The sequence below is a fragment of the Anguilla rostrata genome, chromosome 9, assembly GCF_018555375.3.
Source record: "Anguilla rostrata isolate EN2019 chromosome 9, ASM1855537v3, whole genome shotgun sequence".
NCBI lineage: Eukaryota > Metazoa > Chordata > Actinopteri > Anguilliformes > Anguillidae > Anguilla > Anguilla rostrata.
Genome location: NC_057941.1, coordinates 15,057,476 through 15,071,967, shown reverse-complemented (window position 1 = coordinate 15,071,967; position 14,492 = coordinate 15,057,476). Strand labels below are relative to the sequence as shown.

Here is a 14,492-nt window from a genome sequence, read left to right as displayed (position 1 = left end):
AGAGTGCTAGTTCTGTGGTATCTGCTTACTTGATTCAGGAATTTGCCTTGCTCATATATTGCCTCACTAATAACAGAAAAATGATAGCTTATTTTAAAGCTGCCCTTATAATTGGAATGAAATGGCTGGACCACTCCGTTTAATAATTGTATCCTTGAGAAAGGTACTTAACCTTATTTGCTTCGGTAAACATCCAGCTGTATAAACGGATTGTATATTAAATAATGTAAGCTTTTAAAATGTGATACCTAAAACCTGAATATAAAATGTGTCAATTTCTAACAGAAAGGATAAAAATCACTGAGTGAAGGTCAAAGGGTAATTATAAAATACATTTGCCTCAATGTCAAGCACAGCAATGTAGAGCTTCTGCATAAGTGTTTGTTTGAAACCCCACAGGTCAGGTCTGTTCTGAACAACTGGTTCATGCATTTTGGAGAAGCTAAAAATGTGTAAATCCTGTAGAAATTCATGCTTATTTCAAGTGATTCTTTTCTACTTCACATTAATGCTAAACAAACCACTTTGCAAAACAAATCTTAAGTGGGCCATTTACACATCTTGCTCCAATTTGTTTTTATCAATAAAATGATACGCCTTAAGTGTGTGCAGTCCTCATCACCTGAATGAAAGGTGTTCTCCCTCCTAAAATGAGTTCAAATTGGCACCTTGATTAGCTACACATTTCTGACCTCTGGTGGAAAGAGATCACTTGATTGCAAAGGCATGAGCATGTATGGAACTGATTAGTTCTTTGCTATTAATCTTTGTAAAGGTGCAATTCTGTGACACCCATGCAATACTCAGCTATACGAGGCTAAAGGGTTAGTTTTAATTATTCTACTTCTGAAAATCTGTCATTTAGCACTTCAATTTACTGATTTTAATTGGTGACCTGTGAATGAAGGGAAGAAATAAGAAGGGGGAAGATAAATTAATCTTGGGGCTAGCACAACTGAATAACACGTGCCTACCATGTTCAGTTGTGTTACTTTACTGGCCAGAGCCTTTTTTATTTTATATATGTGGAAGTCATCAAGTAGGTATTCAAGGTACTATTAATAACAGTAAAATAGGTCTCCAAGCATGGCCAGGACTGGAGTGTATTAGTGTATTAGGAGTGTATAGTGAATATTCTGTGCAAGTGTTGGATTGTTTGAAGGTTCTACTTTCTGCGGGTGCGGCCATAAGCGCCATTGTGTTCTGCAGTGCTCTGAACATAAGACTCTTTGGTGAGATTATCTCGGATGAGACGCCTGAATACATACGTTCTGTTGGCCACAGGCTGGGTTGTGCTGGGCGTGGGAGTTGGCTGGGCTGGGCTGGGCATGGGCTGGGCGAGGGAGTGTGCGTAGGCATTGGAGCAGAACTGTGAAGGTGCTACATTCTGGTACAGACACAGTAAAGAGGCCACGTAAAACAAGCAGCTGCAATCTCAGGGTCCAAGACACATTCACAGGCTCATTCATCAGATTTTTATTACAAAAATAAAAAAGCAGTCAATACTTTAGGTCACAATAGGAAAGCAAGATGTATGGCATCGCTGTCTAAGACATCATGCACTCAAATATCCTGTAAAATGTGACCTTCCTGTGCTTCATTAGTTTTGTATCGATACTAGCTGCAGCATAGCGTGACAATTACACAGGATAGTGCTGTATAAAGTTTAAATACATATGAGTAGGGAAAATCTATAAAATAAACAACTCCCACCTGTAGGGCTGACTGCAGCAGGTGCTGCACTATCACATTTGAAGGAGAGAGCAGGAGTTTTGCCCTCTGGATTATGAAGGAAGCCTTGAGATTTGGAGTTTGCCTCTCCATTTTTTGAAGGGCAGCTGACAGGCTCTTGCTGTCCTGTGGCATTATGAGCTGAAAGCTTTCGGCTGAGACAGACTTGGTGATGGTGCTTGGAGGAGAGGCTGGGCCGGGGAAGAGGGAGACATCAGTCCTGACAAAGTATTTTGTCAGGATCAATCCAAAAGTCAGCTTGGAGACTTGAATCTTCTCTTTGTTCTGTCACCCACCAAGTTCTTGGCTGGCAAGGCATGGCATATGTATAAATTAAGAACTACCCCAAAACAAAATTGTCACCGTTGGCTTCCCGTACCATGAATCCCAATAGCCAGATAACATTTATAGCATGCATTTAAAAAGTATTTATGCTGAAACAGACACCTGAAATATGTGATGCACCTAGCATCTGAAAACTCAGGTGATGTCATTTGACATAGTCAATCTCCCACAGGACCTGTAAAACTATACAATTTGAGCCTAAGGCAATATAAATGTGAGCAAGAGTAGCCAATGGTTATACATCAGAATAAATACTAAGACTTCTCTATACACTGTAGAAATGTTTTATTTGTGGGATAGCTCAATATAGCACAATATGAACATGGGAATTTTATTATTCATGGCATGCATAGCTATTTCTGGCATAATGTGGTTTAAGAGAGTAAATGATCTCTCTAAAGCATGAAATGCAGCCAATTAAGAAAAATTAACAGCTTGTTAAAATTCTGGGATTGCAATTGTGGTTGGAATGAAAACCAGCAAACATAGGGGCCTCCAGGGCCGAGTTTGAAAACCACTGGTCTAGATAATGGTTGTTGAGGCCTGGCAGTTTGGAATTTACATTTTCAGATACAGTTCCAGTTTCAAGTGGAGGTCCATGTGGTACGACTGGTCTTGTCACATGGATATAATATTTTGCTTGAAGATGGCGATTGCATTACTGGCTGGACTTAAATATTATTGCCTGCAACTATCACCTCTCTTGTTAAAAGCAGAAGTAAATTCTATTTTTGTCATGAATAGTGAGCTGAATTACCTCCTGACATATTCATGTTTGGTCTCATTAGAAAGAGGCAAAAACCAATAGTATTTTCATAATAATAATAATATCATGGTGCTTACCTCAGCTTTCAACAATAATTCAACCTTAATGAGTAAATTTGTCAGCATTTAGATAAGCTAGTACTTGTCTGACCTGCCTTTAGACATTTAATATGTATTGTAATTTTAAAAATCTCTAATCTGGTTGTGAGTTCTACATTTTGATTAAGGTTGGTTCAACAGGTTGATCTGCCTATTAACAAATTTGGCAATTTAATTGATGATTGGTATCTTTGATAAGTATTAACAAATTAAATCAAATAAATATATTTTACATGTTGGATAAGTGAGGAGTTTTCACTGTTGATGCACTTTTGCCCTGTATTCAGAGTGCCGGACATTAAATGAGGGTGCTAGCTGTTGAAACGGCTGGATTGTCATATTTCTAACAAATTCTCACTTCTACAATATATCACCAATATCCATAAACGGCATTGTTTTGCATCTCAGCAAGGTTTTAGAGATTTGTTCCCCCAACATGCCAAAAGGTCTATGTATCAGTACTGACAACATGGACATTGTTAAGCAGGCTATGCTTTTGTCTTCAAGAGGCTATATAGCTAACAATTACTCTATGCCAAAATGATCCTTTAAAACACAACCACTCGACAGGGCATTTAATCAGCCATTTTTGAATTATAGCTTTTACATGATAGGAGCACAGTTTATAACCCTCCTTCATTGGAGAGAGCATTTGGAGTGTATGGGCGTTTCATCTTTTCTCCCTGTAGCGCAGTCAGTCTGAGTCATTTTCATGACTGAACTGTAAAATGTTCCTGCTGATGTGTACAGTTTATTCTGTTCAAAATCTCACCCTATTTTGCAATTTGGGTAACTGATAACTTTCATTTTGGCCTACCAAGAAAAAAAGATTTGCTATGTCAGGTGACACTACCTGATTTGTCAAATGATAAGCATAACACATATTTTAGATCTGTGTTTCAGCTTAAATATAAATGTGTTTACTACAAAAATGCAAATCAGTTGATCATTTTGAAATGCCATCTGGCAATTTCTGGTATTGGAAGGCAATGGTGACAGTTTTGTTTTGTGGTATCCTTTAAAGTACACATGCGCTACACCTTGCCAGCCAATAACTTGGTGAGTTACAAAACAAAGAGAAAATTCAAGGAGTCTCCAAGCTGACTTTTGGATTAATCCTGACAAAATACTTTGATGGTCTCCCTCTTCCCTGGCCCAGTCTCTCCTCCAAGCAGCATCACCAAGTCTGTCTCAGCCGAAAGCTTTCAGCTCATAATATCACAGGACAGCAAGAGCCTGTCAGCTGCCCCTCAAAACATGGCAAAGGCAAACTCCAAATCTCAAGGCTTCCTTTATAGTCCAGGGAACAAAATCCGTGCAGCTCATGCATCATTTCAGAGAGTGGCAACTGATGTGAGTCACTGTTTTTCTTCGTACTTGATCGAGTGTCATATGAAGCATCAGAGATCAGTTATCTTTTCTATAAAGAATACAAAAAGGTACATATTTCAAAGATGAACAAGTGGCATTGAATGTAATCAATTTATCTATGATTTGAATTTTTTTCTTTATTTGCATTTTCAGTGCACACACATAGATACACAATACACAGATACAAAACATAAACAAAAAAATGCTCACTGGCACTTCAGGATTCAATTCTGGTCCTTGGAACACCTCTATGCATCATGGACCAATGCTGTATTTCAGGTCTGGCCAACCCTGTTTCTGGACATCTACTGTCCTGTTGGTTTTCATTTCAACCCTGATTTGTCACACTTGATTCTACTAATTAGCAGCTCAACAAGATCTCTAGCTGTTGAATGAGGTGTGCTTTGTTAGCATTGGAGTTAAAACCTACAGGACAGTAGATCTCCAGGAGCAGGGTTAGACAGTGTTTACACACCACTCATCATGTTTATTGTATTTATTGAGAAAGAAAAAAAACATACAGCAGACTTAGATTTACTGAAACCTGTTATTTAGGGATAACCAGCCAGAAGTAAATCACATATACTTCATACGTTATATTTTTAGTTGAATTTATTGGCCTTCTCATATGTACTTTTTTGATTGTTGCCTAGTTATTCCAGAAACAAGGCACTGAGGAATATTAGAATCACATTAATTTGACACAATGGTAACATTTCTTTACAGTTACTTTTGGAAAACTTTTGGAAACAGTTGTAGGTTCTGAGTATAGTTTCTCCATTTAGTTTATCATAAAGGCTCCAAAGAAAGTTGAATCCTCTTGCAACCGCACAGTTTGGATGTTGGTTACTTGGAGGGACAGCTTGTCTCCCTGTTGTAGGTGAAAGAGTGCCCCCTGGTGGCTAGAGAACAGTTGCAAATCAGGTGCTGTGTTCCAGCATTTTGTCACGACTGCTTTGGAGAGCAGGATAGGCTCCTGGTATGATGCAGTCTTCTTGTAAATATACTGCAGAAAATGCTGTGAATGTTTTTCTTGGATTGACGGAAGAAGTTGGAAGTAAACCTGGGAATAGACAAAGTAAAGTCCCTCGTGATATATCACAATCTCTCCATCTGGGCTGTATCCCATCATCCCTTGCTGAACAGATAATCCATTAATGTTGTCCCAGCGAAGATTATCCTTTGTTCTTCTGATGTTGTTTTCCCCATCTAACTCAAAGAAAGGTGTGATGAGAAATTCAGTTGCATCATTGCTGTGGAACCTGACACACATTTATAATTCTTGTTTTGTCAAGTTTTGTTTTAAATGCGAGAAGCCTCCATATTTACTGATTTTCGCTTACCATTTTTCAGCCAGTTAGGAAACTGTCTCAGTTCTTGCTCAGCCCCCATGTGAATGACAGGTTTCTTAGATTGAGAGAGTGTTATGTTGCTGGCTGTGGGGGGGGGGGGGTTCATAAAGAATACATATAATACATATAAGTGTTAACCATGCACACTGTCAATTGTCAAAACATCAGGTGTGTAAAACAATTGGTTTTAATGTTTAAATGCCTTATAATGGAACTGCATATATAACTAATTACCGGTTAGCTGTCTGTACAGGGCATTCCTGATGTCAGATAGAAGTTGCTGAAATAAAAGTAAACTATGTCAGAGTTTCAATATTATACGCAATATTCGTTTGTTAATAATGCAGTCTGTAACAGTCTCAATGTTCGCCTTACCTTGTGTGCACTCCTCCTTAATTCGTGAATCCACAAGTCGCAACTTGCAAGACTCTGGTTGTTGAGCGAAGCGCTCTCCTGATACTGAGGATTAACAAGCTGGTAAAGGCAGTGGAACGGGTACTCGCCAACTATGGCCTCCTCTTGAGCCTGTGTGAATGAAAATGTGATGCTCTGAAAATTTGTAATTCAAGAGTTAATGCGCTTTACAGGACTTCGGAGAATGTATGGCAGGCAACCGTTTTCCACAGTCCAGTCATATTATTTTATTTTATTAACTATGTTTGGCGTCCACATGTATGTGGATTAAAGTCTACAGATCATTTCATTGGACGAAAGTAGGAACTGCCTCTCACCTTCATTTCATGAAAAGTAAAATAAGAAGTGAATCTAATAATAGCCAACAGAAGGGAAATGTATACTAACAATAAATCTGAACTTTAGCTTAGCACGATGTCATGCCTAAACTCATTTACAGCGAATATTTTGCTTTAAAAATCCCGCAAGTAAATAGGCCTATCCCATTATCTTCTTTAACTGTAGCCTACCTATATAAAATAACATTTACCTGATTTATTTCTTCAGACAAATCGTACAGGAGGAATGTTGTTACTATTACTTCCGCTCCAAGAATGAGACTCAAGATCAGAACGAAAACATTCCATTTTCTTAGCTGGTCTTGCTTGGTCGTCAGGAGTGAGATGTTTTCTTTCAACGGATTATAAATATTACTTTCACTGTCTGAAGTCATGATTCACTTTTAAACATTATTGTTGAAAGGAAGCTAAACAAAATGTTATTACTGAACATCAGATCTTGACAATCCCCCTCTCGAGCACTTTTAGAACAGCGATATCCCTTCCGTATCCAGCGGCACACTGGGTTGCTCTTTGGAAAGTCCCCTGACAAGTTAACGCCTTTCGTCGTACTTGAACTTCCAGTTTCACATTCGGGTATTTATAAACAGAATTGCTCCATTATTTCTTATGGGAATGCAAAAGTAGTTTTTTTCCTACTTGCACAACACTGGGAATGACGGTGATTTTTGAGAAATGGTGAACATTGTGTGTGACTTGTTGACTGTGTTTAAAATGCAGATCGTAAATCAAGGCAAGACACAAATGGTGTGGCCTATTTAAAAAAATGGGACTGGAAGAGCTTTCAAATGCTAATGCTGAGCTTTCTTCTGACTTCAGGAAACAAAATTGGGAAAGCTTACACAAGCATATAAAAATAATAGTGCTTTGCACTGGAGAAGCACATACAATAATAGTGCTTTGCACTGGAGAAGCACATACATTTTGTTAGTGCCAGAGTCCACAAGAGTATTAGGTGGAATAAAGGGAGAATCCTTAAAGATCTTATAGGTCCCCAATATCCACTCTCTTATGTGTGCATGTCCTTTTATGGACTACTGAAAAAGTATGGGGTTTTGAAGATTAAATCAAATGCAGCGCAATTCAGCAGAATAGTCATATGCCATTTCCTCGGGGTAGGTCGAAACAATTGCAGCACATGCTGCATGCTGTATAATAATATATTATTTTATATATTATTTTAAATACAAAGGAGTGATTTTTTAAAATTGACTCTTGCTGAGCAAGCTAGCTCGAGCATGACATTTTCGACTTCATATTCAACTTAAACACTTTCTCTTAGAATGCTACCAATGTTATCTCATGAAAACCTTATTTTCAGCATTCAAAAATGGCAAGTTATTCACACTTACAACCACAGTCTGTAGGTCATATCAAATCTAGGCCTGCCATTAAAAGTATTGATATCAAAATTATGCCAAGTTACAAGGAACAATATTGGCTTTGCTCACACAAATTAAACAAGCTGTATTTCAAAGCAATGCTACCCAGGTTTGTCTGAAGTGTTTCAAGGAACTTGATACATTTTGCATGTGCATCCAATGTTTTTATTCACTTATGTACCTGAATGTCCAATGGGGAGACGTGTTGTTTGTGGGCCAGCAGCATTTGTTTTGATGTGATTGGCAGGAAGGAGGAAAAATGTCTGGGGCATTATTGTGTGAACGTGTGAAGTTGTTTGTTAATTCTGTCTGTTGAAATGGGGTCAGAAGGTACAGAAATGCATGTTTTTGAGGGCTGAGAGTCTGTGGTCATTGTGGTTATTTTGGTAGGGAACCCTGAAAAGCACCAAACTCTCTGTGCTGTATAGGTATGGGGCATGCCGCCTAGCCAAGGCATAACTTGGCAGGATGGCATACCTGCCATCCAAATAATCAATAAAAAACACAAATGTCAGACACCGAAAGATGATTGGCTCAAAGAAACAGGAGTAATTATTTTGTTGTAGTTCTAGTCCGGGTCAAGTCCCTTGTAATCTTAAAAAGACGTCAGAATATCTGTGTTTACAGAACGCATCAATGCAGTGTATTTTTTTCCCTGCATTTTGGCTGTTTTTTTGTCATCCGTCTGTGACAAATCCACTTTGATACTCGCACCTGGTATGACCAGACTCTGTCTTTCTCTCTTGCCAGGAGATGATCACCCAGTGTAACCAGTGCCTGGTGCTGCAGTATGGCCTGGGGAAACAGAGGACAAGATGAAGCACTCCATCAGAAAGATTGGCAAAGTCATTCTGCAGGTACTGAACTGGAAAAGAACATTGGAGGCTGGTACAAGATACAGTCTCCCATTGGTTCAACAAAGTGTAGTCACCCGTTGTCATTATTTTTCAATACTATTTGAAATATTTTGGGAGTGTTCAGTGCTTTAGGGCAAATGTTACTGAATGATGGCTTTCAGATGAGTTTGTTGACATTAATGTTTCGCATTAACCAACTTTATGAACAGGTGTTCTTCCACAATGAACTTTCTGCAAGATGTTCTTTCAGCAATCAACTGTATGCTATATGGGGGCATTGTCGTCCTGGAAGAGATCAATCCCATCAGGGTAGAAATGTAAAAATGTTGATAGAAATGTACTTTTGACCAACATTTCCAACCCTATTTACTGATGTCTTTCACATAGATCTAAATGCAGATGTCACTTTAATCACTGTTCCTTTTGAAACACTAGGCAGTTGAGTAGTCTTTGTGACTGAAGCTCCTGCCATCTGTGCCCCAATAATGAACTCTCTTTCAAACTCACTTAGTTCTTTTCCTCTTGCCATCTTGATTCAAAATCGAGGTCAGCTGGGCTTGCTCAGCATATATATATATATATATATATATATATATATAATTTCTGTGTGATTCATCTCGCTGTAGATTGCTGCCTCAGTCTTCTGTTCATCTGGTGTCTGACCTTTTCCACAGTCAGAGAAGGGGCAAGCCGTACTTTTAAATTGAGTCATTCAGTCATTTCAACAAAGCCTTGTCTATTTTGAACAGGTGGCTTTTGTAATCACATTCGGTTTTATTACTTGAATTGGGTTATGTTTCCCACTGCATGCCAGAATCTGTGCTTAACACACTGTGCACCTCTTGCCAGGGCTACTTGCCTGGTTCAAGCTGTGATTGCCTATTCCTGAAAGAGTGAATGCTAATGCTTAGTTTCTGAGATATTAGAGTTCAGATGCTGAGTGCTGGTTGGAAATGAGCCGCAGTTGGACGAAGCAGCATCATTAAGCGCTGCCCTTGTGTTTCTGACCACAGCAGTGTGAGAGAAAGGACAGAGGAAGAACAGGAGATAGCCAGAATATCCCCACAGCTGAGGATATTTTTATTTATAGATTCAGCTTTGTTTTATGCAGGGAGGTCCTACTGACACCAAGGTCTCTTTTTCAGAGGAGTCCTGCCACAGACAAGGAAACATTTGAGAACACAATATTAAAATGGTACAAACAACCATGGAGTCATGACACACCATATTAAAAGAAAACAAATCATAAATCCCACTCTTTCTCTCCAATCAGCAGGTCACCTCTTAGGTCAGGTCTCTGAAAAATTCCTTTCTGGTTTGAAGAATTACACGCATACATTTCTCTTACTCAGCTGTCATTACGTAATTGGTTAGTTAACTAACATGAGTTACAGTAGTTCATTTATTGTTGCAGTCATTTCTCACGACCCTTTAGTTTGAAGGAGTGCATGTTTTGGTCTGCATTGTGATGGATTGGCAGGAACACTCTGGAACTGATCAGCAGCTTTGCTTTAGGGTTGTCATATCACCTGCTCCTGATCCAGCACATCCAGTTTATCTTTGACCCCATGGAGTATTCCCTTATTATGAGCAGCATAGGGGCTGAGCTCAGTGTCTACAGCTAATTGACTTCAAGATATACAGTGCAGTCCGTATTTGGACAGTGACACATTGTTTGTTGTTTTGGCACTGTACCCCAGCACATTGGATTAGAAATGAAATGCTGCATATGAGGTTCAAGTGCAGACTATCAGACTTTACTTTGAGAATATTTCCATCCATTTTGGGCGAACCTTATTTATTGTGCTATTATTGTGAGTTGGAAAGTTATGGCAAAAAGTTATTTTTATTGGAATGCTAGTGAGTCACCGTAAAACGCTTGAAATGTCCTGCTGGCACAATATTCCGCGAGCTGCCTTGGCCACTGATTTTTGCAGTATGTGAGTGAGACCAGTCAGACCACCTCCTGCAGTCACCTCGAGAGTTAGTTCAGCAAGATAATCAGGTGAGACATGCTGTCAATGACTAAGCCCCAAACCAGCTCATTACCATCACATGTAGCCTCAATCTTCTGTCTCCGGGTACTACGGGCCCTCAACAGCTCACAGCTCACCTCATCTCCCCTTTCCTCCTGCAGCAAATTTTGTTCTGAGGAAAATCCAAGGGGAACACCATCTACAGCAACATCGACCCGTCTGATTCCGATATGCTGGGGCACCAGAGGGCACGGTCAGCAAGCTCTCCACCCACAACTTCAAGATCCTCAACAACATCATTTTGACAATACTTGTGCACTCCCAACTACCTTGTGATGTAACTCAGCAGAAGAGACCACTAAGCAAATCAGGATCATTTTTTTTTTACAGATTTAACTGATTTTTAGCTTTTAACACCATCATGTCTTACTCATGAATGATAAATGACGGCTGTTGTATAGGAAAACTTCATTCATTTATGAATTAACAAACCAACAAAGTAATCAATAATTCAATAAGGGAATGAGGCAATACAAGGATGTAAAACAGTATGTAAATACTAAAGGAGATCAAGCACTTGCCATACCCTTAAAAAAGCAGCTTATCACAAAATGGATGGTCTACCAACAAACATAATAAATCACAAATGGCAATAGACCACTTTTGGTTGATAAACTTTCACTCATTCTGGTTTTTTCCTCTGCTGGCTTTCCTCTCCAGACTTACCTGCGGGAAAAAGTAAAACGCCTTCATTTTCTGGTTGTTTCCACCCTTGTTTCCCCACACACGGCATTGGCTTGTGTAAACAGAGCTAGTGGCTGTTATCAAGCCCTGGCTGCTCTTACTCATGGCTCATATATTCATTACATTACATTTAGGCACTTAGCAGATGCTCTCTTACAGAGTGATTTACAAAACCTACATCCTTTTATTACAGTCCATTTATACAGCTGCTGATCTACTGAAGCAATTGAGGGTAAAATCCTTGCTCAAGGCTACAAGCGCAGTGCCCCCTCCCTGGGAATCAAACCCGCAACCTTACAAACCCAATTGCCTTACTCTTATGCTAAGCTGATCGTGAAGATGTACTGAAGCAATTCAGGCTAGGGAGCCGGCTATATGAGTGAAACGCAACTGCCCCGCAAACAATCTGCAATGTTGGGGAGTAGATCACATGTAGTTTAAACTAGTAGTTTAATTAAATTTTACAGCAGTTTCCTGCTGGTTCAACTACATTCAAATTCCTGTAATGGCTGTAGTAGTTAATTACCTTTTGACATTTTGAGGTGGAAAACAGGAGCTACCAACTACTTTTGGTCACAAAATATTTTCTTTCCAACCCCCTTTGACCATCTCCTCTCTCTTTTCTCTCTAATCCTGGTTGGTGAGAAGCACTTTGCTCCTCTATAATTGCCAACTTACAATTGCCAACTGACACATTGCTAGTTCTGTCCATGTGCAAAAGCCATTGCTCAGAAGTGCTTCATATGTGGGAAACACAACAATGATAATTCTTGGCAATATTTTTGCCAAAGTAGTTTGAAGCCAGTAGGTTCCCCAGCAATGACAATTTGAACCTGCATTCTTCTGGCTACAACCTTGGGTCCTTACCCACAAGGACTCACAGTGGCATGAAAGTAAAAAAATTTTGGCTCCGTACTTGACTTGGCAGGGTGAAGGACATTGGCATCCTGGATGCAGAGCTGACTGTGTACTGTCGCTCCCTCAGCACAGCGTGACTGCATTCCCTTATGGCCCTCTGTTCCTCTAACAAGAGAAACTGCAGCTTCAACAACCTGCTGTGCAATGTGAACATGAGTGGGCGACACTCCAACTGTCACAAACTGTAGCTGACATTACAGCTCCTGCACTGCACGTCAGTGCTTAATGAGGAAGGGCAACAGTCCAGTGTTTTTAAGCCATAATGTCAGATTCAAGTTTTGAAAGATATTAAGAGTGGGGAACCCCCCCCCCCCCCCCCCCCCAAAAAACCAGGCTGGCATTGAGGCTGTAACACTCACTTGGCATCCATACCTCATTAACCATGTATGTGCAGTGCATTGATATTTCCATCCATACTTTGAACTATTGGTATGTGCCATCTCTCTCTGATTTGTCCAGGTCACCAACCTATCCAGTCCTATTTCCTCGGTGTCCTTCATCGCCATCCTCATTGCCCAACAGTGTGAAGATTTGGTTCCGTACGTAGCAATCCCAACCATTCTGTATGCATGAGGGCCTTCCTGAACAACCCTGACATTCTGGTAGATTCTGGTTTTCTTCAGTCTCCCAAAAGTTCCATACTGCTTTTGATCACTGAGAATCTTCGTTTAAGTCTTTATCTTCATTAGTCTGCTTGCTGGGCACACAAAGAAGTTAAATTCATAAGTAATCCTGTGTGCTGTGTTATCTGCTACGGTCTTTGTGTTCCACTGCAGAATCTTAGCAGTGGGAGGGTTAAACACAGAGCAGGGTTGCCTGTCAGCACACAGCGTACTCTTCATTTTTGCACGCATGCCAAAGTTCTGTGTTATCCATTTCTGGGCGCAGGCCCCCTCACCCGCTGCCCCAGTGATCTGAACAGCAGCTGGAGGAGTAGGGACCATGTGATTCTGGGATTTTTTTATGCGATCAATAACTGAATAGTTAGGGCTTGTCAGAGGCTTTTGTCAAAATATTGTTTTTTTAAATTAATTATTCCAAAAACAATATGTAGGATACATGCTGAAAAATATGTTTTTGACCTATTTTTACAGATAAAATGCCATATAAAATGAAAATGACAAAACATATCTGTCACATCCTAGCTATAACATTTAAGAAGTAGTATGTAAAATTATGTAGCTATATCTATTGTTAAAGTTGTGATAAATTGAATACCCTATGGGCAATATACAGTTTTGAGAAAATGGCTTAGATTTTTATTCAGAAATTAATGTGGGCTACTGGGTAATCATTCTGCAATCACATGTATGTGTGTGCATGTGTGTGTGTTACCAGGACAAACAGAGTCAAAGGTTTCCCTCACCCTGCTGGGCTGGACAGCATGGTCAAGCATGACATCAGCTCCTAAAAGCCTGGCAGACACACAGGCCATGTATGTGACAGATGCACAGGCCATGTATGTGACAGACACACAGGCCATGTATGTGACAGACACACAGGCCATGTATGTGACAGATGCACAGGCCGTGTATGTGACAGACGCACAGCCCATGTATGTGCTGCTGAGCATCTGCCAGCAGGTGAGAACCACAACCACTTGTCTGCAACGATTACCATCTTTGTTGTGCTTTTAATGTATTTAACTTGCTATTTGAAGCTTGCAGAAAACTCTTGAGTGCAACTTCTTGCTACTACAGTCTGGTGAAAATGTTAGCATGCAGTAAAATCACCAAGGGAAAGTACCAAGAACAACATTCTGCAGTGTCAGCATCTACAAGGTAAATCCCAGCAGGCTGCAATGTTCCTGCTGGCCCTTTGCTCATTGGCTCAGAAGAAACACTCTTTCACTGTTTTCTAAGAGCTGGACTACTGTATAGCTCTACGGCCATTATCTCACATCTGGTTCACTCATGAACGAGAGGAATGTCTCTGCCATATTGTTTTTTAATCCAAAACTTTTTTTTCCCCCACTACAGAAGCTTAAAGTGACTCTCTCATTCTGAACTCTTCTTCCAGGATAAATATTTCATGCAGCTGTGGCATCCTGAAAACAAGAAAATCCCATATATATAAGGCCTCATAATGTGTTTTTTGTGAGTTTTAATTCAATTCAATGTTAATAGGTTAGAATGAAAACAGAGTCTGGGTTTTAAAGGGGAATGCAAACATTTAGAATATCCCACATTTCCTAGATCAA

The 14,492-nt window shown here is 39.8% G+C and overlaps 1 long non-coding RNA gene across 1 annotated transcript; it reads left to right on the top strand.

Moving 5' to 3' along the window:
- The first annotated feature begins 6,651 nt into the window (after positions 1 to 6,651).
- Positions 6,652 to 12,515, top strand: LOC135263023 (uncharacterized). The gene is made up of 3 exons (XR_010332371.1): positions 6,652 to 6,991; positions 8,548 to 8,654; positions 10,792 to 12,515. It is a non-coding gene; the product is annotated as an uncharacterized LOC135263023 (long non-coding RNA).
- Positions 12,516 to 14,492: the final 1,977 nt, after the last annotated feature.